The sequence below is a fragment of the Protopterus annectens genome, chromosome 10.part0 (genome assembly GCF_019279795.1).
Source record: "Protopterus annectens isolate FY-2018-M chromosome 10.part0, PAN1.0, whole genome shotgun sequence".
NCBI classification, from domain to species: Eukaryota; Metazoa; Chordata; order Ceratodontiformes; family Protopteridae; genus Protopterus; species Protopterus annectens.
The window spans coordinates 87,747,953-87,769,672 of NC_056744.1; the positions used below are offsets into that span (position 1 = coordinate 87,747,953).

The 21,720-nt window shown below is 39.8% G+C and overlaps 1 protein-coding gene across 1 annotated transcript in view; it reads left to right on the forward strand.

The window, feature by feature from the left end:
• CLN3 (CLN3 lysosomal/endosomal transmembrane protein, battenin) overlaps positions 1-21,720 on the forward strand; it is a 310,689-nt gene that overhangs the window by 74,558 nt on the left and 214,411 nt on the right. The window lies entirely within an intron of this gene.

The following is a 21,720-nucleotide window of genomic DNA, read 5'->3' on the forward strand; positions in this document are numbered from 1 at the left end:
CCTTGGCATCTGGACCCGGTGCCAGATCTGTTGACCCACCAGTCGGGCCAGCTGCACCACTCCCTTCATTCTCTCAACCTCACAGCATGGTTTCTCCGATTCCTACCCTAGCCAGGCTTCCCTTAATCTCTCATTCGGTCCGAAACATCCTGATAGCCTCACAAATCTTCTACCAGGAAGATTTATAATAGTAAGTGGAAACGTTTTTCCTTCTGGGCAGCATCAAAAAATATAGACCCCTTCACTGCACCTATCCAGTCTATCCTAGACTTTCTGGCAGAGCTCTTTCATTTAGGCTCTTCATCTACCATTAGAGTACAACTAGCTGCTATATCTAATTTTCATGTAGGTGTCTCAGACTCAAGTATCATGTCCCATAAGCTCTGCAAAGCCTTTTTAAGAGGTGTTTTTCTGCTCATGCCCCCAGTCAAAGATCCCCCACCTCAATGGGACTTGAATTTGGTTCTGGCATCCTTGATTCTCCCCCCTTCGAACCAGCAGCTTCATGCCCTCTTAAGTTGCTCTCATGGAAAACACTTTTTCTAGTAGCCAAAACTTCAGCTAGAAGGGTATCTGAACTTCATGCTCTGTGCAGTCGCGCTCCTTACTTAGTTTTCCACAAAGATAGGGTTTCCCTCCGGACTAATCCGTCCTCCTTACCTAAGGTTTCCTCTGAGACAAACCTGAACCAAATGATTGATCTCCCCATCTTCTTCCCTGACTATTCCAACAGGTCGGAACGAAAGTTGCATTTTCTAGATGTTCACCGCCAACTTAGATATTATTTAGACAGGACTAAACAGTTCAGGAAATCTGATCAGCTTTTCCTGTCTTGTGCGGAAGGGAAATTGGGCCTTCCAGTTACTAAAGTGTCCCTTTCAAGATGGCTTACCTCTATAATTACCTTCATCTATGAAATCAGACATCAAAAACTGCCTTCAAGACCTAGAGCTCATTCAACTAGGGCATTAGCTACATCTGTAGCCTTTCAGGACAGGCTGCCAATAGATTCCATTTGTGCAGCAGCCACTTGGGCTTCTCCTCATACCTTCATTTTACATTACAAATTAGATATGGCCTCCAGAAACTGTGCCAACTTTGGTTCCACTGTTCTCAAGAGTCTGTTCCGATAGGCCACCCGGAATAAGGTGCTAGGGACGCGGTCCCATCCAGCAAGAATGAAGGCGAGATTGACAACTTAACATTAAGAAGTTATGTACCTACCATAACGTTCCATGTTAGTTGTCTTCTCACCTTCTTTCTTGCGTCCCACCCTCCTTCCCCATAGCCTGGACAGACCGATAGGAAATTTTGGGATCTTCTTTTTGGAGTTTTCCTTCCCACATGTTCTACCACCTCTATTCCCCCTTTTATGTTTGTGGTAGCTTACATCCAGGTTTATATAAAGGTGGGTTCTTTTTTCTCCATACTGTGGAGACCAGAACTGCTTGGTTTAGCTATCAAACGAGATCTGAGTAGTTACCGCCTAGCATTGTGGGATATAGGGGAGCCTCGAGCCGGTGGAATTAACTCTCGAGCTTTAGTATTGGCCGAGTCGGAGCAGAGGATCGGCTCCGAACCCATCCAGCAAGAAAGAAGACGAGAAGAAGACAACTAACATGGAACGTTATGGTAGGTACATAACTTCTTATTATCCTCTGTCATTGGTCTGATGAGTGCTGAGTACAGTGGTATGATGACCTCTCTGGACCTGGTTGTCACAACTTAGTTGTAAGCTGTGCAGTATAGAAGGGCTTCCTTACTACAGTAAACACAGGAGGGTCGTAGGCCAGATCACTTTGTATGATTCCAAATTCCAGACCACGGGGTAAGAGCTTATAGGTATATTTTCAATGTGGTAATTGACAGGTGTGACTGGCCTTCCAAAGGACATCTTTGGAATTAAGCTATAAACCATGACTGCAGTGCCAATTGTTTGTTTGGGAAATGCCTTGTAAAATGTGTCCTTCAGGAATTCTGACCATGACGACTTTTAATATTAGTTTTAACTTCAAAGAAGTAGATGCCAAACAGGAGTGGCCCTAGTACAGGACCCTAGGGGATTTCACCGGTGACTGGTCTTTTTTGTGGAGGTAGAGCTCCCCACCCTAATTTCTTGTGTCCTATATGTGAGCCAATTTGCTGTCCAAATGTCATATAAGGATTTACTGCTAATTGTCTGAGCTTGTCGACAGTGACTAAGTATTATGATGAATGCCTTCGCCAGGTTGAAATAGGCAGTGTGTACAGTTTTTCCTCTTGTCCATTGCTTTGGTAATCTTATCAAAGAACTCATTCAGATTTAGAAGGCAAGACCTGCCTGTTGTTGTGTCTTTCGGCTTTTCCTGGTTAGGAGTCGCCACAACGGAACTCCGGTCCGCTAATGATTGGCAGTAGGTTTTTACGTGCCGAATTGCCAGCTCTGACGCACAACCTTCAATGAAGGTATGCTCATTCACGCATATCTCCACACAGAAGACGCTCTAGCTGAGAATCGAACAGGACAACGTCTTACTGTGAGGCGACAACGCTACTGCAGCACCACCGTAACAAAACCAAACTGAGTTGAATCCAGTGTTTGAAGGTTTCCTATGTCATTATTGATGATTTCCATAATAATTTTTCCATAGCCTTACAGATGAGGCTAGTTAGACTTGTGGGTTTGTAATTCCCCATGTCTGTGGATGGTCCATCCTGGTGCAGGGGTTGTAACTGTTGCAGTCCTCCATTTTCTTGGCACAAATCCTGTTTGGAGGCTAGGTCTGAACAATGTAGTGGACCTGACATGTCACCTTTTCATGCTGATCTGTAGGTATCCTGAGATATTATCTGACCTCATAGATGCTGTAGTTTTGGCCTTGGAGGGTGCTTTAAAGACTCTGTCCTAAGTGATAGATGAGGAAGTATGAATGAAGGCATTTCCTGAAGAATACCTGGGGGAGTTGGCAGGGAGAAATTAGAGCTAAATGTCTCAGCCAGGAGATTTGCTGTTTACAATCAGTTCAGCACACTGTGTATAGCCTTTGAGGTTACACACACCGTTGAAGAAGGCTTAGTGGTTGTCCTTCGCCATTGTGGCTACTTCAGATTTGGCCCTGGTAGCTTTGATTAGATTCCTGAATTGCTTATTTAGTTTGAGGGGGCTACATTTCTTTCTTTTAGCCTTGCTTTTCTTTTTGTTGTTGTATAATCTGTTAATAGTGAAGTTTCACTGGGATGGCTTGTTTTAAGGTTTTCCCTGTACTTCATTTTGAGTGGATACAACTGCCTCAGTGCAGCAGTTTCCATGCTGATCCAGCTTTGCTGTGAAGGACTGCATGTAAGCAGGAGAGTTTTCAAGGTTTTTATTTTTTTTTGGGGGGGGGGGGGGATTTTGCTTGGCTATCATTTAGTAGTAGGAGAGTTGCCTTGGAGCACTTTCTAAATACTCCCAAGTTTGGCTTCCTAGTCTTCAGTTTTATCGCAAATGAGCTTGCTTTGTTGTCTGGCCTGACAGGTGAAGACATTGCATTCTGAAGGGAGCATAGCTCCCCCATATTTGTAAGGACCAGGTCTTGGCTCCTCTAGTGGGTGTCCTGACTAGTTGGTGCAGGGAGTGTGGTGCTGATAGTCAGGAATGCCTGGGCCTGCATAATTGTTGTCATGTGTGTTTATCAGTTTATAGTGGGGTAGTTGAAGTCAGTAAGGATAATGGTGTTTTGTCTAATGCAAAGTATAATGCAAATTTGCTCCATCTTATTTAAGTTTGAGGCTTGGGCTTCCTGAGGGGGTCCTTTGGTTAGCTAGGATATGGAATAGGACTTAGAGCTTCTCTATGTCCAAATCAGCGTAAACAAAGGCATCATTTTGGTTGATCAGTCTTGAGATGAGCTTGTTTTTGATGAAACATGACACCCTCACCTTTTGTCTTTGTAGTTGCAGGACTATACATGTGGCAGGCGTTGTAGCCTTGCACTGCCAGGGTGCTGTTCTGGCTTTACACCATGTCTCTGTAACTGCATATATATCTATGTTCTCCAGGGTGAGGAGAGTTTGTAGGAATGGGGATCTTTTGTTTAGACTCCTGGCATTGAGCAGTATCACCTTTATATCATCCTGGATTTTCTTTTTGTTGGAAGGTTTTAGCTGGCTGGCATTGTACAAAAATGATGCTCTGGGGATGGGTAATGTTTTAGCGATATTTGAAAGCTTGGTGGGAATAGGGGCAGACTATCTCTGGCAAAGCTGACAGCTGTTATACCCCCTTCAGATGACACCAGAAAGTAAGCCAATTGTTAGTCAATTATCTTTTGCTTATATTGTGATATCATTCTTGGAGAAGGTAGAATGCTGCTCAGTGCTAGGCTCATACTAGCTTGAGACTCTCAACCCAAGAACTCAATCATTTCTCACTTCATCTAGTCCGGAAAGCTACATCTGAAATCCATTATGCCTGCATATACTTTGCCTGCGTTATGCGAATACATGTGGCTCGAGGATTTGTGTGCATCTGATTTGTCTGCTGCTGGCACCTGATATGCAGTCGACCATCACCTTTTCCTTGCACATTCTGAGTGATGCATCATTGTGCCTTACAATGGAGTCACCCACGACTAGAATGTTTGGTAGTGTGAATGTTTGCCGTATTGTTCAAAAATACTATGACCCTATGTGATTTTTTTTTTTGCGGGGGGGGGGGCATTGTCTGCTTCTTGCATTTGCGGGGTTGCTGAGGATGTTTGTGGTATATGTTGTATTTCAGAGACCTTTGGGGTTTGTGTAAATTTACTTTTTAGGACTTCAACATATATAGGACCATGTGTTTTATATGTACTTGTGAGTGCAAGGCTTTGTTAGGCATTCCTTACCGCACCTTGGTGCTCCTTTTGGTACTCTGTGCAATTCTGGGTGGACCAATAGTTTGAACAGTGTAAATGATGTATAAGACACAGGCTTCTTATGGAAAAAAAAACACTCCTACACACTACCCAGTGTCAAGCAAGAAGGAAGGCAGTGATCTGCCGTGTGCAGTTTGGCACTGCTTATAGAACACCAGCTGACACAGTTAACCAATGTGGAAGAAGCTAAAAACCTGAATTAATAGACCTTCGCGGCACAGAACCAGCAGCAGTACCTTTGCTTCTAAAACTACATCAGTATAGCACCTAGACCAAGTAAGAATCTAGCTAGCAGTGAATTGAGCTAAAAAGTGCCAAAAACAGTAACTGCGGAGAAGAAGCAAATGCTACGCAGTGTGCACAACTATAAGTGTAGTTTACATTTGCATTGCGTTTCTTCTTTTTTAATCAAGAACACTTCCCTTTGGTTTGAAACACTGTTTGGAAGTCTATGAACATTCAAAACCAAGGTGGCATTTTTCTTGCAGCTTTCAGCTTGCTGAGCAGCGCCAGAATCTTGTAATGCTGTCATAATTAAAGAGACCAGTCACCATTACCGTACTGTGTAAGAGAGCTATGTTGATTACTCTAGATTTACATGCTGTGGCATTGCATCTGCAGCTGGATATTATCTGATGCTACAACAACAGAGGTAGTGTTTCACTGGGGTCAGGTTATTGAGGAGAAGTACAAAGCCATTCCTTAGCTCAGAAGGTGGAACAGCCTGCCTGCAGTGGAATATTAGATGTGTTAGTAGTGCAGTGAGTTAGATTCCATATTCCTGTGGAGTAGAGGAGAGTCGATTAAAACAGCTGGGTCAGAAAGTGTAAGCACAGAAAAGTCAGAGAGAGCATTCTGGTCTTGGGAAGTAAGTCTGCTGTTTAGTCCTGGAAAGGCTGGCAAAGGAGTATTCTAGTCTAAAGAAAGAAGTCTGTTACTGCCATTAATCTACAGAGACTGGAAGGAATTGCTTGTACATTGTGTTTACATGCTTTTGTCTCCAAGCTGGAAAGACTGTTGGACTGTTATCCTGTGCAACTTATTCTCCTGTAGGAGTATTGCTTTGTTCTTTCTGAGCTGGTAGCAGAAACCAGAACCTTAAAACTATTTAATAGTGAAGGGAGGACTATTAGCTTTGCTTTCCTCCTCTCCCATAAGTTTGATACAGAATTTCTTTTTTCTGTTTATTTGCAAAATAAACATTTTTTAAACATTGCTAACACCATTCTGTTTTTATCTCAACATAAATTATATATAATATTTACTCATTTGCATTTGGAAACTAGGAAAGCCTGACTGGACAGACATCATTTGCAGTGGATGCCAAGGAAGAAAAGCTGTACCAGAGAAAAGTGTACCATCCAAAGCCTAAAAGATTAACTAAGCACACTTGGCATGTACATCACACTACAAGCTGTTAAATAATGTCTGTTAAAATACAGTTAAAACAATCAAATGCAAGTTTATAGTGGCAATTTATATGGATTCTCCTCTTGTGTTCCTAATATATTGCAGATGGATTATACAAAATACTTCTGTGAACAGAGTACACAAAAAAATTGAGTACAAATCTACAAAATTTTTCTATATTCTAAAAAAAAATGACACTGTTGAGGTTAACCATCACACCGAAAAGTCTAAAAATAGTAAGGCAAAGTGTATACGTGTATGCAGTAAGACACCTGTAAGTCACTCAGGGAGTTATTTTTCTTTTGAGACTGAAGAAAGCAGATAAGAAATATAAAAAAAAACTGCTAAAGGGGAATAAACTTTGAAAAGTAGCCAGAGAAAAGATGTAATTATATTGACAAGATCTGGCAGAAAAAAAACTTTGACCATAAAGGTTAAAGTAGGTCTACAAGGGTGGGAGGAAGGAGAGACTTTGTGCTGTGGTTTTCTGCAAGTGGAAATATCATGCTGTTGTCACCATTAGTTCATCTGAATACTTTCAGGCCAAGGAAACCAAGAAGGTACAGCAGAAAAAAAAAGAAACTTAGATGGGCAAAGGTGATAATACCCAACCTGACTACAAACTAAGTGGTCAAATTTGTCCGTATGCCCTGTAGCCTAAGTGGACATGGATTAGGTACAGTCATACCCAACTAGTGATGTCTGTTTTCATAAGAGGGATTACAGGCAGCAATGGAAGTCTCGGAGCAGGATTAACCTTTTTTCTCCTATTCTGCATTCCTAAACAGGACTGAGAAAATCCTACCATAGGATTATAGGAGGTTACTAGGCTAATGACCCCAGGGCCTTTAGAAGCATAGCCAAGTTTTACCCTTATTTCCACGATCAGCACCTATCACCCTGTCCAAGAGGGATGTAGGTGGAAACCCTGGGGTGAATTTACAGTTACCCATCCAATCATCCAGATTGAGTTTGAAGAGGTCCAATGAGGTGCTGTGCTTGACATGAAGAGGGAGTCTGTTCCAAAGGTACAGTAACCTCTGGGAGACAAATATGCCCCTCCAGTTCTGTTAATGTCACATACCAGTTCAAGGCCATTAGAATGAGTAACCTGTGTACCATTTGACTTATGGATATGTAGCATTTCCAATAAAGCAGGGTCAAAGATTGCCTTGTATGCAAGGCAGAGGTCGCCTCTGAGTAGTCTGTATGAAACAGAATAAAGTGACAGTGATTTCAGACTATCTTCATAGGACAGATGCTGAAGACCTTGAATTTTGCTTGTGAGGAAGCTTTGTGGTCTCTGCAATTGCTGCAGGTGCTTTGAAAGGTACATATCAACAGGGGCATTGTACTCCGTTATTGGCCTGATTTATGGAAGAGTACAGGGAAGGTTGTAACTTCTTTTTTTCTGGAGGCAATGCCCTTATGAGATGAGCAATATAGAATTCCCTTATTACCACTGTGGAGACATGGTGATCAAAGGTAAGGTTACTGTTAACCTGTGTGCCGAGGTCTCTTCACCACTGAGTGCGTATTTAGGGTGGTGGTGTTGATGTGGTAGTGAACAGGAACATCACCCTTACCAAAAGGGATGATGATATATTTTTTGCATTGAGTTTAAGGACATGACTTTGGCACCAGTCATTTGTTTGTGTAAGATCCTCTTGTACTTGACCCTTTTTTTATTTGTAATGAAACGGTGGGCCAGCCAAGCCCTGCAGAATTCATTTCAGCATGTGCAGACTGTTGTTTTAAGCAGTCCATCTTTTCCACATGTCCGCCACTTCATACTCTGTTTGTTTTTAATGTTACATGGGCTTTCTTTCCAGCCCTTCACTGAACTGTGGAACGTGGACTATTCTCAGCCACCTCTATGGCACAAAGTGATTAAACTTCGACTATGATGCAGGCACCGTGAGTCTAACTAGTGGGTCAAACTTCTGTAGGAGCCGGCTTGGAAGGTTGAGAGTAAACGCTTGCTGTCTGTTCACCCATCCTGGGGGAGGGAGTAGGCTTGGGTGACACCTAGTGGCAGCACTAAGGGTTACATCCATGGAGTATAAACTTCCTGCATGCATTCATGCACATGAGCAAAGGGAGAGTGTGGAGGCAGACTCCCTGTGGCTAACAACATGGAAGTGGAGTTCAGTGAGCTTCCGCAAGAGAGGGGGATGCTGCAATGAAGGAGACTAAACTATCAAATCAAACCAGTAAGCTGACCTTCCCCCTACCACTTGACTCCTTGCCACTTGGGGTGAGGCTAATAAGGCATCCCAAACAGGAATTAATTGACTATAAGACTCTTGCCGAACCAAGAAGATGCCTGGCTCTCACCCCCCTCCCCTACTGAATAAATAGGCCAATGTCTGAAGAAAAACAAAAAGAAAGCTGCCAGTTAGACATTCCCAGCTCCTTTTTGTGGTTATTTGTTCATTCTCAAGCTACTGTTTTGCAGCAACATTTTTGTTAGATTGTTCACCTGTGGCATTAACTGCTTTGTTATTGTATTTGGTTATTACTTTAATCTGCTGACATTTTTACTATCCTACATTACAAACCAAACCTACTACTTCCACTGGCAGAATTTATTTTCTGACTTCGCCTCTTCCATTAATAATCACCACACCAACCTTAACTCTTAGTTTGAATAGCTAACCCCACCATTGCCACCCCATATTTCTTTATAATTAATTCCTACCAGTTACAGTCTCTGCACCTCCTCTCAATGGCTGTATAAATGTAGCTTGCTTGTACCAAGGGCCCTAATTTAACTAAAGTCAACAAACGTCTGCCACTGTAAAGCTGGACATTATGGTGCAGTGTAGGAACTGCCTCACTTTTACTAATATTCAGTATCTCACTAGCATCTTGGAACTCTACCTGTGAGAAATTCATCTGTTTACTTTGGTTACGAGGCATGTCTCACTACTTCAGTAGTGGCAGTGAACCATCTTGCACGACCACACCTACCTGCACTGATGTGGTCAAAAAATTTGTGTGCAAATCTCCTGTATACTATGTATTAGACGTCTGTCTAAAGACACTGCTATACCTACAGCTGTCACTGTTTTGTAGTGCTACAGAAAACGCAAAAACACTGGAACACAGATGTGATGTAATACCTGTTTTTGGACCGGCATAGGTTTTGCAATTCCTCGAGCTTTTGGACTGGCAAGAGGCATTTGCCAGGAGTTAAGTTGCTGATGTTAGATACAGTACATATCCCCATATGCTTAGAAAGGGAAGCAATTTAATTGTGTAACAAAAGAACGGAAAAACAGTTGCAAAATGCCAGTGTTGGAGGAAATAATGTGCAGCTCAGATATTTAGTATGACTTTACAGCAGAAGCATAGCTGGTGATCTGGCTTCCCTTAACATCAACGAGGACTGAGGAGCGGAAAGCAAAATTGTGATATGGTGCCCGAAATGCAAGAATTGGTCGTCTTATTTCTGTACTCCAGCGACACTCTCTTTCCTTAGCTGACAGCAAAAAGAAAAGGAAGAAAAATGCTCTTCTCTTTCCTTTAAACTTTAGCAAACTGCTTGCTACATTTATAATAAGTAGTTGCTGCAGTTTATAAACAAGGAATATGGAGCACTAAAGCACTTATTTTCAAAAAAAACTGGTTAAACTGTAGCAGTCTGCCTGCTACATTTAGACTACACACAGAACACTGTAGCACTCGGCTATGACCTCAAATGCAGTACAAGCATTTAAACGTTGTGCACTGTTACAAAAGAGTGATCAACATCACCCAGTCATGCCCCTTAATGCTCTGCACCCAGGACAGCTGCCTCCTTTACCTCAGCCTAGTTACCCTACTGTTTTACATCTCGGAGACAGATAAACATGCTAATCATTGGAGCTGCATATTTTCCCCCCAAACTGACATTTTTCAAGTGTGTACTTTTTGTTTAGCCAATAGGAAATAAATGATGCACCTCCTTTTCTGGGCACAAGTGGATATTTAAGCACTGTATCTTAACATGAGGCTCGATAACTCCTGATGCAAGGCTGTTGCCAGCGTAGAAGCTCGAGTAATTGCAAAACCTATGGTGGTCCAATAAAAGGTATTGCATCACATCTTTGTTCCAGTGTTTGTTTGTTCTATTGGAGCAACGTGGCATTTCTTAATTTTTCTGCCATATACTACTACAGAGAATCAGCATAACTGCAAGCCTGAACCTCTAAAATAACATAGGCCGGTTTCTGTTCCTGAAAACCCTGGTTTTAGGTGATTCCTCCTGAAAACCCTGGTTCTAGGTGATTCCTTCATAAGACATACTGACTCATCACTTCTTTCCAAACTGCATAAAGAATGAGTTGCTGTCATTTGTCTCTGTGGTGCTAGGAACAGGGATGTTGGGACCCTCAAGATCTTTCACTCTTCTATCCTAAATATGATCATGACTTTGTCACCTGTGTGGGAATGAATAACATTGAGGTCTACCCATAGGGGGCTGCATTGAAATTATAGGAAGGTTTATCACTTGTGTCAAGCAGTACTTTACCCTCTAAAAGAATGTTCCCTAAATTCAAAGCTAAAATTACTGCCTAAAAGTAACTGGCTTGTTATTTGTTGTTAATTCTAGGGGGCTCCAGCGTACATGCATATGCACCTGAGACCCAATTGTTTTATGAGAGATGGCCTGCATCTCTTGCCTTGTGGCTTTTGCATGTGTGCTAGAGCTTTTGTTTCACGCAGTTCCTATTTTAGACTGTCATTCTTGTAGTAGTTTGCAATTACTTCTGAGCTAATTCCAAATCAGACTTTAACAGGGTAACTGTGCTCAATGCTAGATGGCAACACAGTAAGATATCAGAGCTTCAGGTTTATCTCACCTTTGAAGGCATCCATAGTTGTGTAATTACTAATACTTAGCTTCACAACATTAGTAGCGTGTGCTTCTTATCAGGGTATTTGTTTGTACCACACAGTCAGGACCACTGGAAACTGCAGGGTCCTAACCCTATTTGTTAAACACACTCTTTTTCTTGTAGCAGATATTGCACAATACCATCCTAGAACGTTTTAGAGGTCCTGTTATATCATCATAACTGCCTGCCACATTAATACTAACTGTAAGCCTCCTTCCATCTCCTAAAAAGCATACTAGTTGCCAAAATCAGAACAGTAAGCAACCAATTAAGCCTAATACTATTTTTATGGAAGATTTTAATTATCCCTCTGTCAACTAGCAAACTTGCACAGCCTTTGGTAAATAAGCCTAGAAATGTCTTGAGTTTGTGAGCACAAACTCCCTGTTGTTGATTGTCCCCTACCCTAACCAGTGGCTATTCTTGACCTTGTTCTTAGACTGTTCCTTCTCCTATTCCACCCACTTATTGTGACCTTTTTCATTACAGTTATTTTCATCTTTGGTACAAGCCTCCCCATCAATAAAAAAAAAAAAACGTATTTTGGAATTATTCTAAAGCCAAATTGGTAGAGATCCTGGACAAGAACAGCTGGGGTTTTCCCCTTAACAGACCCATTCAACATGCGGCTCTTCCTTGGGGATACTATTTTCTTATGAATAAATAAATAGAAGAGGCCATTTCTATTTACCACTATAATATATTTAAAAATAATCCATTATGGTGGAATGCCTACAGAAAAAAACACTAGAACAAAAAGAAAAAAAAGCTTATGAGTTCTTGTGGTTAAAAAACTCCCTCTTCCACACTACAAAAGCATTAGTCAAGATCCTCGGGCTTACAGTTACAATGTGTAAGGCCAGTTGTGAACTTGCAATTGCTTCCAGAAGTAAGGACAGTCACAAGGCCTTCTGCAGCTACATTAAGAAACTCAGAAATAAATACCTAATTCTCTTCTGAACTTATGTCTTGTGGCATATCCCATTTCAGCCCAGAAACTGTAATGAATATCTCTGCTGATAAAGTTCGATACAGCTTCACAGCTGCCACACACCCCAGATCCCCCTTTATTATACCACTTAATATCACAGTTGATCAAGTGGCTTTTGCTCTTTCCAAAAGTAAAAGCACAGCAGTCCAGGGTGCTGACACTATTCCAGGCTGATGCTTGTAAGTAATAAACACCACATAGCCTACCCTATTCCTAAAATTATTGAACCTTCATCTCCTCACAGGCTACATACCTAAAACTTTGACAAAAGCCACAGTTATTTACCACCACGAAGCAGCATTGTTGCATACTTCCATAACTACTGGCCTATCAGTCTCACTGGCATTACCCTGCAAAACTATCGAACATATCATCAGTGAACTATTTTAACAGTATAACAGTAACATAGGTGACCTTTAGACCTTAGACCCAGGCAGTTTCAGTTAGGGCAAGTCGTGCTTGGGTGATTTTTTTTTTTTTTTTCATAACACACTTGCACACATTTTGAATAATGGTTAAACTAACAAGCTCCCTATTGGAATGTCAGCACTCAAAATGATGTACGCCAACAAGTCAAAAAAAAAAAAAAAGACCAAAAACATGGGACAAAAGAGTGATGGGGGTAACCCCTCCTACAAACTTATATATACCAACTCCAAGATTGCCATACCACAGAGAAATGGCATGTCAGGCCATTCAGTCTCCATATTTCGGGATTCACAGTAGTGGGTCACAGCATTTCAAATGGGTGCCACCCATATGGGCTGTCTTGACTGACACCATTCTCCTTTCAGGCATCATAAGCATAAACTCCCTAGTCTCAACATTAGGTCTTTTATTCTTCTGTTGGATACATATTCCAAGTAGGAGGTACCACTCTGTGCCATAGATACAGTACTAGAAGCAGTAATAGTGTCATCCCACAAGGTGCAACCTTGGGTCCCATGTTTAGCATTAACTATTCAAAAAGGTAAAATCAGATGCCCTGTGATTTATGGATAACCGCATCCAATTTGCAGCAATCTGCAAACTTTATCGAATCACCCTATGGTACTCGTATTTTCCAAGGCCTAGATCAGACCAATATCTGGCGTGCTAATCCTAAATTTGCGCTAGTTACCAAGAAGTAGTAGGATAGTAGTATGGCAATCTCATTGGATAGGATCACTTTTAATTCCCGCTTTTGTGCTAAACATCTGAACATGTGCTATTTAAATATTACTGTCGTATAAATATTTTGTATCTGTATTTGGAGCTTTTCGAAGCCGCGGTGGTGCAGCCGGTAGCGTTGTTGCCTCACAACAAGAGGTTCTCCTGTTCGATTCTCGGCTTCAGTGCCTTCTGTGTGGAGTCTGCATGTTCTCCCCACGGTCGAGTGGCGTTCAAAAGACATGCATGAATGGGTGTGCCTTCGTTGAAGGTTGGGCATCAGGCTGGCAACTCGACACCATAAAAAATCTACTGCCAATCATTAGCGGACTGGAGTTAAGCTGTGGCGACCCCTAACTGGGAAAAAGCCGAAAAAAGACAACATCTGTATTTGGAGCTTTTCTCCCCGGGCCTCCACTGAAAATGGGTCTCTGACCCAGTGGACTTTCCCGGCCAACAAATATCAATAAATAAATATATACATTCTCTTATATTGATGATTTTTGCTGTTAAAAAGAGACTTGGGTACTTGAATTGACAGTAAGTGCTCTTATGACCAACATGTCTCACTTGTGGTCAGAGAGTCCCTCTGCCTCTCTCACATCTTATCTGTCATTGTATGTCTTCTATGTCCAGAGTTGACCTTGTCCCTCTTTTCTCCTCTTGCTTCAGACCTCATTATGAAATAAATAAATCTCTGTAAAGTACATCTTTGGGACCTTTCAAGTTATGGAAGGTGTTTAAAGATTCCTAACGCAGAAGGATCTGTGGCATAAGTCACTTAAGATATGAGATGGACTAAGATTTCTACCCCTGATGAGTAGTGTGTCACAGTACTTAGTATCTTACAAGCTCTCGAAGGGCAAACTTTGAGAAACTTCTGCTGGAATAGGGTTCTTACCTAAAACCCCACCACTACCTTTGGATTAGCCTCCCTGTGCTCAACAACCAGGCTACCTTCCTGAAAAAAGTTTAAAGTAAGCCTCTGCAGCTGGAAGGGTAGCCATAAATTCATATTTGACATTCATACTATGATCTCCTATCCATAAAGAATTTGTTTACCCTTATTAAAAGGGTGATGTGGCCAAATTTCTCTGACTGTCCAGCCCTAAGCTTAGTATAAACCTACGAACAGATGCAAGTTAAATTTGGCTTGCACTATACCTGATAACTTGTAGTTTTTTGTCTGGACTCTCAACTTTGTCTAATGTTATGAAAATAATATGTTTCTACTGACTGTGCCCTTGTATGCTATATCATTATTTTTTTAAATATTGTAAGGTGTATTAGAAAACTGTACTTTGACTTTAACGTTTGCTTTCCATTTGACAGTTCAGTTTCTGTCTTTGACATCACAGTACAGCAAACTGAATCCTAATGTCTGCAGCATGAAATGTATTTAATTTGTTACAATAAGTGCTTTCTGTGTTTTTTGTTTGTCTCTATAGTGTTACAATAAGTGCTTTCTGTGTTTTTGTTTCTATAGTGTTACAATAAGTGCTTTCTGTGTTTTTGTTTCTATAGTGTTACAATAAGTGCTTTCTGTGTTTGCTTGTTTCTATAGTGTTACAATAAGTGCTTTCTGTGTTTGCTTGTTTCTATAGTGTTACAGTAAGTGCTTTCTGTGTTTGTTTTGTTTGTTTCTATAGTGTTACAATAAGTGCTTTCTGTGTTTGTTTTATTTGTTTCTATAGTGTTACAATAAGTGCTTTCTGTGTTTGTTTTGTTTCTATAGTCAAAGCAGAGTCAAGGTCAGATGGAGCCCTAGGCAAGGTATAGGACCATTCCCTGCCCCAGCAACCATTCCAGTGTCCGTTATTTGTCTGTCTTGCCCCAGTTGCCATAAACACTTTTCAAGGCTATCTGTGTGCATGCTATTTTCTTTTTTACTTGTACAATGATCACAGACATGTGGATTTAATTTAAAACTTTTATTTCAAATTTTATAGTGTAAACACTGATGGCCATTTTGATTACAAAAGGCAAAAAATAACAGTTACGCTTTGAAAATAGACTTAACATGAGTAATAATAAGCTTCTGTTAAAGCTTGCATTCATTCAGAATGCACTGATACTTGCATTCATTGAAAATGCTTGGATACTCTGTCGTTGAAAGTGCACCTGGACAGTGAAAATTGTGTACTTGGATCCCCCAGTTGTTTTCAAACCATGGGCCCCCTGCATGCATTTTAGGACCAGGAATAAATGCATCGATTCACTTTCCCGATTTCATTAAACAAGAAATATAATTTAAAACAGTAACATTTGTTAGCATGCATTTAAATTTGTAGCTTGAACATTTTTTCCATTAAGCAGTGAAATAAAATATGTGAGCCAATAGGTTTATTATTGAAATGTCGAACGGAACTACATCGACTGTACTATAGTCGAACACAGAAGTTCGAAAATAATAATGTCAACGTCAAAAAAACAATCTAGGAATGGTTTTAACATGGGTCGAGGTAGGTGTTCAGTATTATTCAGAACTACAAACATCTCCCCTACCTCGACCCATGTTAAAACACAGTCCTAGATTGTTTTTTTGTCGTCGACATTACTATTTTCAAACTTCCATGTTCGACTATAGTACAGTCGATGTAGTGCCGTTCGACATTTCAACAGTAAACCGAGCCAATAAATAGAAAAGTACTTGTTTCAGAACATTTCAGAAATAAAAGACCACTCAAACTGCTGTCATAATCCACCAAATATCTGTACTTGACAATTACAATCACTAAATCAATTGTACACATCTGATTGTGATACAATGGCCATAGTAAAGTATTCCAGTTTGTTTTACACAAATGCTCACTAGACATGCAAAGACAGACTAATTGACTTTCAGCGCAGCAGGGTCAGTCATTTTTTACCCACAGACACTACCCCTGAACCTAGCAATTATAGCTACATTGTTGAGCACATCCTTTTCAGTTGACTGTGTCAAAGTTTATTAATGACTACAGTCACTTATTTCAAATTTGTTTCACATGCGCACAGTAACCAAAAAAATTCTAATTATTTCCCTGTCTGTCTCTCTCTCTCTCACTCTGTCACACACACACACACACACACACACACACACACACACACACACACACACACATCCTGCAAAGCCAGATTAAAGCTTGCTTAAAAATGACAAAATAAGAGCATAAGGTACTTTCATCCACAGAGAGCCCCCACTCCCACCAGCAGTTGTAACCACTTTGTTGACAGTGTATATCGATTATTGTTATAAAGAAATAAATTACATGCACTACATTAAAGTGTATAAAGATCACTAGCATCATATCCTAAGATCCAGCCAGGTTTAGTACTATTTAAATAGAGGAGTATTTATGAGAACATAAGAAGTATTAACCATCTGATGACATATGCTAAGTCAGTATGCACAATCTCTGCAGAAGTAAAAGCCATCTGAATAATTCTGTATTGAAGAGAACTGTTTGTAATGCAGAGGTTGTTGCTGGCAAACATCACTGCATTTCAGTGCTTCAGCCACATATGCAGAGCCTGCTGCCTTTGAACACATTACCTATGGTATATTTAAATAAATGGTATGCTGGTGATATTGCCACATAATTTCCTGAGCTAGATCTGCTATGTAATAGGGGATGGCTGGCAAACAGTGACAACAGGTTTATAATTACTAGGCATGCAGTCCAGAAGACCAAATTCACAATTGCTCCAAAGACTGGTTAAGTGACTTATCAATGTTGCACAGTAAGTAAATAAAGGTGGAAAGATTTGAACCCTGCACCCTTACCACAGGAAGCAGCTTATTAACAAGTAGGAGTTTTAGTCCTCTGCACTAAGAGTAACAGTTTTATCTAAAAGTCTGATCTTGTACAGAAAACTGTATTACAATAATATTTAACAATGACTGATTAATGAATGATAAAGATCAGACTGCCCTGATCATCACTCCAAATAATGCAAACAATATGACCTGACAAATGTCAACCCCTTTGCACTTGCTGGAGGGTATAAAGAAGGTATTGCAAAAATGTGTTACTAAAATGTAACATGTTTAGACTATATTACACAATCCTGGCCAATTAATGAATTTCTCCTTGATTGCAGTGAATAAAGCAAAACAACTATAGACAGTATAAATGATGCAGCAAATTTTGTTCAACAACCCACAAGTCATACAAAAATTTAGAAGTATTACTGCATATACCATACTTTTTAGGGGGTTTTACATGCTTGCAAGACATCTCATTTTTGACCTCCTTATGTCTTCTCTGTCATCCAGAATAGCTATCCCTTCTGACACCCCTCCGTACAGGTCTAATCTTCTTGTATGGGCTAATAATACTGTGTTTTTGTAACCTACACCTTCAGGGTCAACAGAGACAGATTGTGGACAAAAAGGGTCCCTATGCAGGGTTAATGAATTAGCGCACACACGCGCACACACATATTTCATGTAAAGGCATTAATGCCCTTCTAGCTTACTAATATACCAAAATACTTTTTCGTGTAATGTGTCCAGGCTGTTCTTAAAGTTATCTAAACTAATACTTGCTTTAATATAATTTGGTAGCCTGTTCCATGCATCAGCTGCTCTGTCAGCGAACTAATTAGTATGCTTCTCATTCCTACAGAGTCTTCTACATAAGTTGTCTGATTCTCTAGTACTTTTTGATAACGCTAATCATTCCCAGAAGTAGTTGTCTGTAAATGCCCTATATACCTGAATAAAATCTCCTCTTGGATATCTGTAAGAAACACTGTACAAGTTTAATCTTTAATAAGAACTTAAATTTTTACATCCATGGATTCATTTGGTATATTTCCACTGTACTCTTTCCAGCTTACTCATGCTTGTTTTCTTATAGGGTTTTCATATTGTTATTCCATACTGAAGTTTGGGTCTAATGTAACTAAGAAACAATGACTTCATCATTTTTGATTTCCTAGACTTTGTAAATCTTTTTATCCAATCTATAGTTTTATAACCGTCACTAGCCAATTGGTTGATATGATTAGAAAAGCTCAAAGCTGGATCTACGCATATACCCAGGTCTTTAAATGAGTCTACAGTTTCAATCACTGTGTGCTGTATTAAATATTCACCTTTCAATTTGTCTCCCAAATCTCATGTATTTAGTTTTTGATGTATTTATCAGCATATTATTCTCCTGTGCCAAAATGGTCAATTTAGTGAAGTTATTTTGCAGACATGCCATATCTGTAATACATGTAATCAGTTTACCCAATTTCAGATCATCTGCATATAGACTCTAGAACACCTCAGATGAAATACTTAGGTCCGAAAGATACAATCTAAACAAACAAGAGCCTAGGACAGAGCCCTGTGGGACACCCTGACTGTAACCAAGGATTTCACATGTCCATTTGCTGTATGGTACTTGCCATGTCCTATTTGTAAGCCATGCAGCTATCCATCTTATCAAGAATACATCAATACCTAGTTCTAATGTATTTATCAGCGTTTCATGTATGACCTTGTCAAATGATGAAGTTAAATCTATATAAATGACATCACAGCACAATTTTTCATTCATAGCTGTTATGTTGTTATAGAACATCATGTTACTGGTGGTAATAGAGCTGTTTTCAACATATGCATGCTGATATATGATTTCAAGTCGCAGCCTATCCAATTCTGACAATAACTTGTTCACCTTCTCCATTATTTTTCCACAACATGAAAGTAAACTTAAGGGTCTTTTTGACTGGGTTTGTCCTACTTCCCTTTCCCTTAAAGACAGGTTTAATGTATTCATGTCTCCAATCTTGAGGAATGTCCCTATATTTATATGACCTAGTGAATAATATATATAATGGTACTGTATGTTCTTGCTGAAGTGTTCTTAGATCATTGTTACTAATTCTGTCTCCTCCCGTGTGCTTTGTTTGGATCCAGTTTGTGCAGTTCTTTTTTCAATATAATCTCATTTGATTCCAGTGTCTGAGGTTACCTGGATGTCACTCGGGCAGTTTATCACCCCTTTTGTGAAGCCAAGCTGTTTTGTATAAGATTTTGTAAATATGTCTATAATCTGTGTCAGAGAATAGACTGTGCAGATTCTAAAATTTATCAATTTATATATATTTACTCCTTCCACATCTTATATAGCTACAAAAAGGTTTACTATTATGCTCAATATCTTTATATAATTTTTTTTTCTTGACATTGTCTTGCACTATGCTTAATCTGTTTGTCCAGCTTGTTTATTTCAGTTTTCAAAGCTGTAGTGCGACCTCTCTTCCACTTCTTATATTTTTTTGTCATGCACCTTAATCAGATATCTTTTTCTTATGGAAATGTATCCTCCTGATGTTGTATGCCTAAATCCTGATGTTAATTTTTTTTTAAATGCAAACAATTTCTCTTTCAAAACTTTCCCCATTCCATCTGCATTTTTTCCACTGAACACCTCATTCCAGTTAGTTTTACATAGTGACTGTTTTGTTTCCATATAATATGTAATTGACCTTCTTTGCATTGATTTAGATTTCATTTTGACAGAATTATCTAGCGATAAATTAACCTTTATAACTCCATGATCACTTCCCATCAGCGATGGTAAAACTTGACTTGAAGTAACAGTAATGTCTTTAAGAACACAAGCAATGTTTAGTATGTACTGTTTTCTGGCAGTTTTTTTTTTTTACAATCTGAAGCAATTGTTGTTCCTGAATGTACGCTGCAAGTAATTTCCTTACTAATGTTGTTGAATCAATATTATTCCAGTTTGTTTCTGGTAAATTTAAGTCCCCAGCTAATATTATTCTTTCTTCCTGTGTTTCATGCAAGAAATGTATGAATTCCTCTAGATCATCTGCACTTGAAGTTGGTGGTCTATACACTCCAACAATTGTTGTGTGTTCCAGTGTTGTATTTATTATCACAGTTACACAGTCTGTAGTATTGGTGTTATCACTGAACATGTAATAATCACAGGTCTCATAACTATCTTTAATCCCTATCATGACACCTCCACCTGATTTTTTGTTAGAATTTCTGTTATAGTAAAAACATTTATATCCTGACAGCATATCTCTCAACCGTACTGAATTCTTCTGAATTTACCGGTTTTGAGGTCCAAGTAATGGGGTTCCACGAATTCCTGAGTGGCCCCCTTTATTTCAGAATTTCCTGGCTTTCTTTTGATTTTTTTCTTTCAGCAATTTCCTCCTGACATCATCATGTGCAGAGGCATGCGCAGTGACGTCAGCTTCACGAGCAGCCTGTCTGAATTCGGCAACAGTGTTTTTTATTTTTAATTAAAAGTTTAGAGGTAACAGCAGCGGCAGAGTTTCCCTGGGCTCCTCCAGGTAAGGGACTGTTAAGAACATAGTAACTTAGTGCATTTAAGGTTGTGCGCCACCAGGTTTCAGTTAATTCAGTGCTGACTGCCTCCCAGTAAGGGAATGTATAACTCGGCTGTGTACTGGAATAACTTAACTGCATTTAAGTATGTGTGCTGCCAGGTTCATTCAAAGTCCGTTGTGCTGCTAGGTCCATTCTAGCTGCATGTGTGTGTCTGTGTGTGTAAAATGCACCTAGTTACATGTAACTGGTGGTTAAGTTTATCCAGGCTCAAACCCTGTACCTTGGGTACAAGGGGCAAGAGCCTGAAGTCTCTACCCATACCACCACTTGTGATTCAAGGAGTTAAGTCCATAGCTCTTAACTGTCCAAAAAGTATCTGGAATGTTTGGCTTATACTTTTGGTCTGTGTTTCTCTTAAAATTTGTGGTTTTCTGGCAAATCAGTGAGAACTGAATTTTTCTAAATAATTATAGCCATTTATGTTTCAGTCTTCCTATCTTTCAGGAAACGCATGGTAACACCAAAGCATTTTATTCTAGCAATTTTCTAAGATTATACAAGCAATTTTTAAAATGTGTCCTACTCCCTGGTTTTTGGGCCTCTGTCCACCCCCCCCCCCCCCATTAATTTTGGCTTTTTCCAAATTTTTTGTGCTGCAGAGTTTTTCATGGGAAGAGAAATTTAGTGCTGTTTATATCAAGCTTGTTTGTATTGTTAGTAGCACAACAGGTAGTATACTTGCTTTTGATCCAGAAGGCTATGGGTTCTACTCCCACAGTATGTAGCTGGATTGCTGATACTGTACTGTGTTGTACTTTTAAAGGGGGTGGATGCTGCAGTCCTGAGAATGTCCTCTTTGGCAGAGATACCAAGTAACCATGAACCTGTTATCAGTTTGCCATCCATGCCCTATTGCAATAGTATTAGCTTATCATTTTTTAATGTAACATGGGCAGTTTATTCCTCAAGGGCAACAGGCACTTTATTTGTAGATGAAACAATGAAATAAAAAGTTGTTTGCTAGCAGCAACCTCTTCATTAGTTACAGATCTGTTTAATGTGGAATTATTTGGATGAGTTTTATTTCAGCAGAAGTTTTGC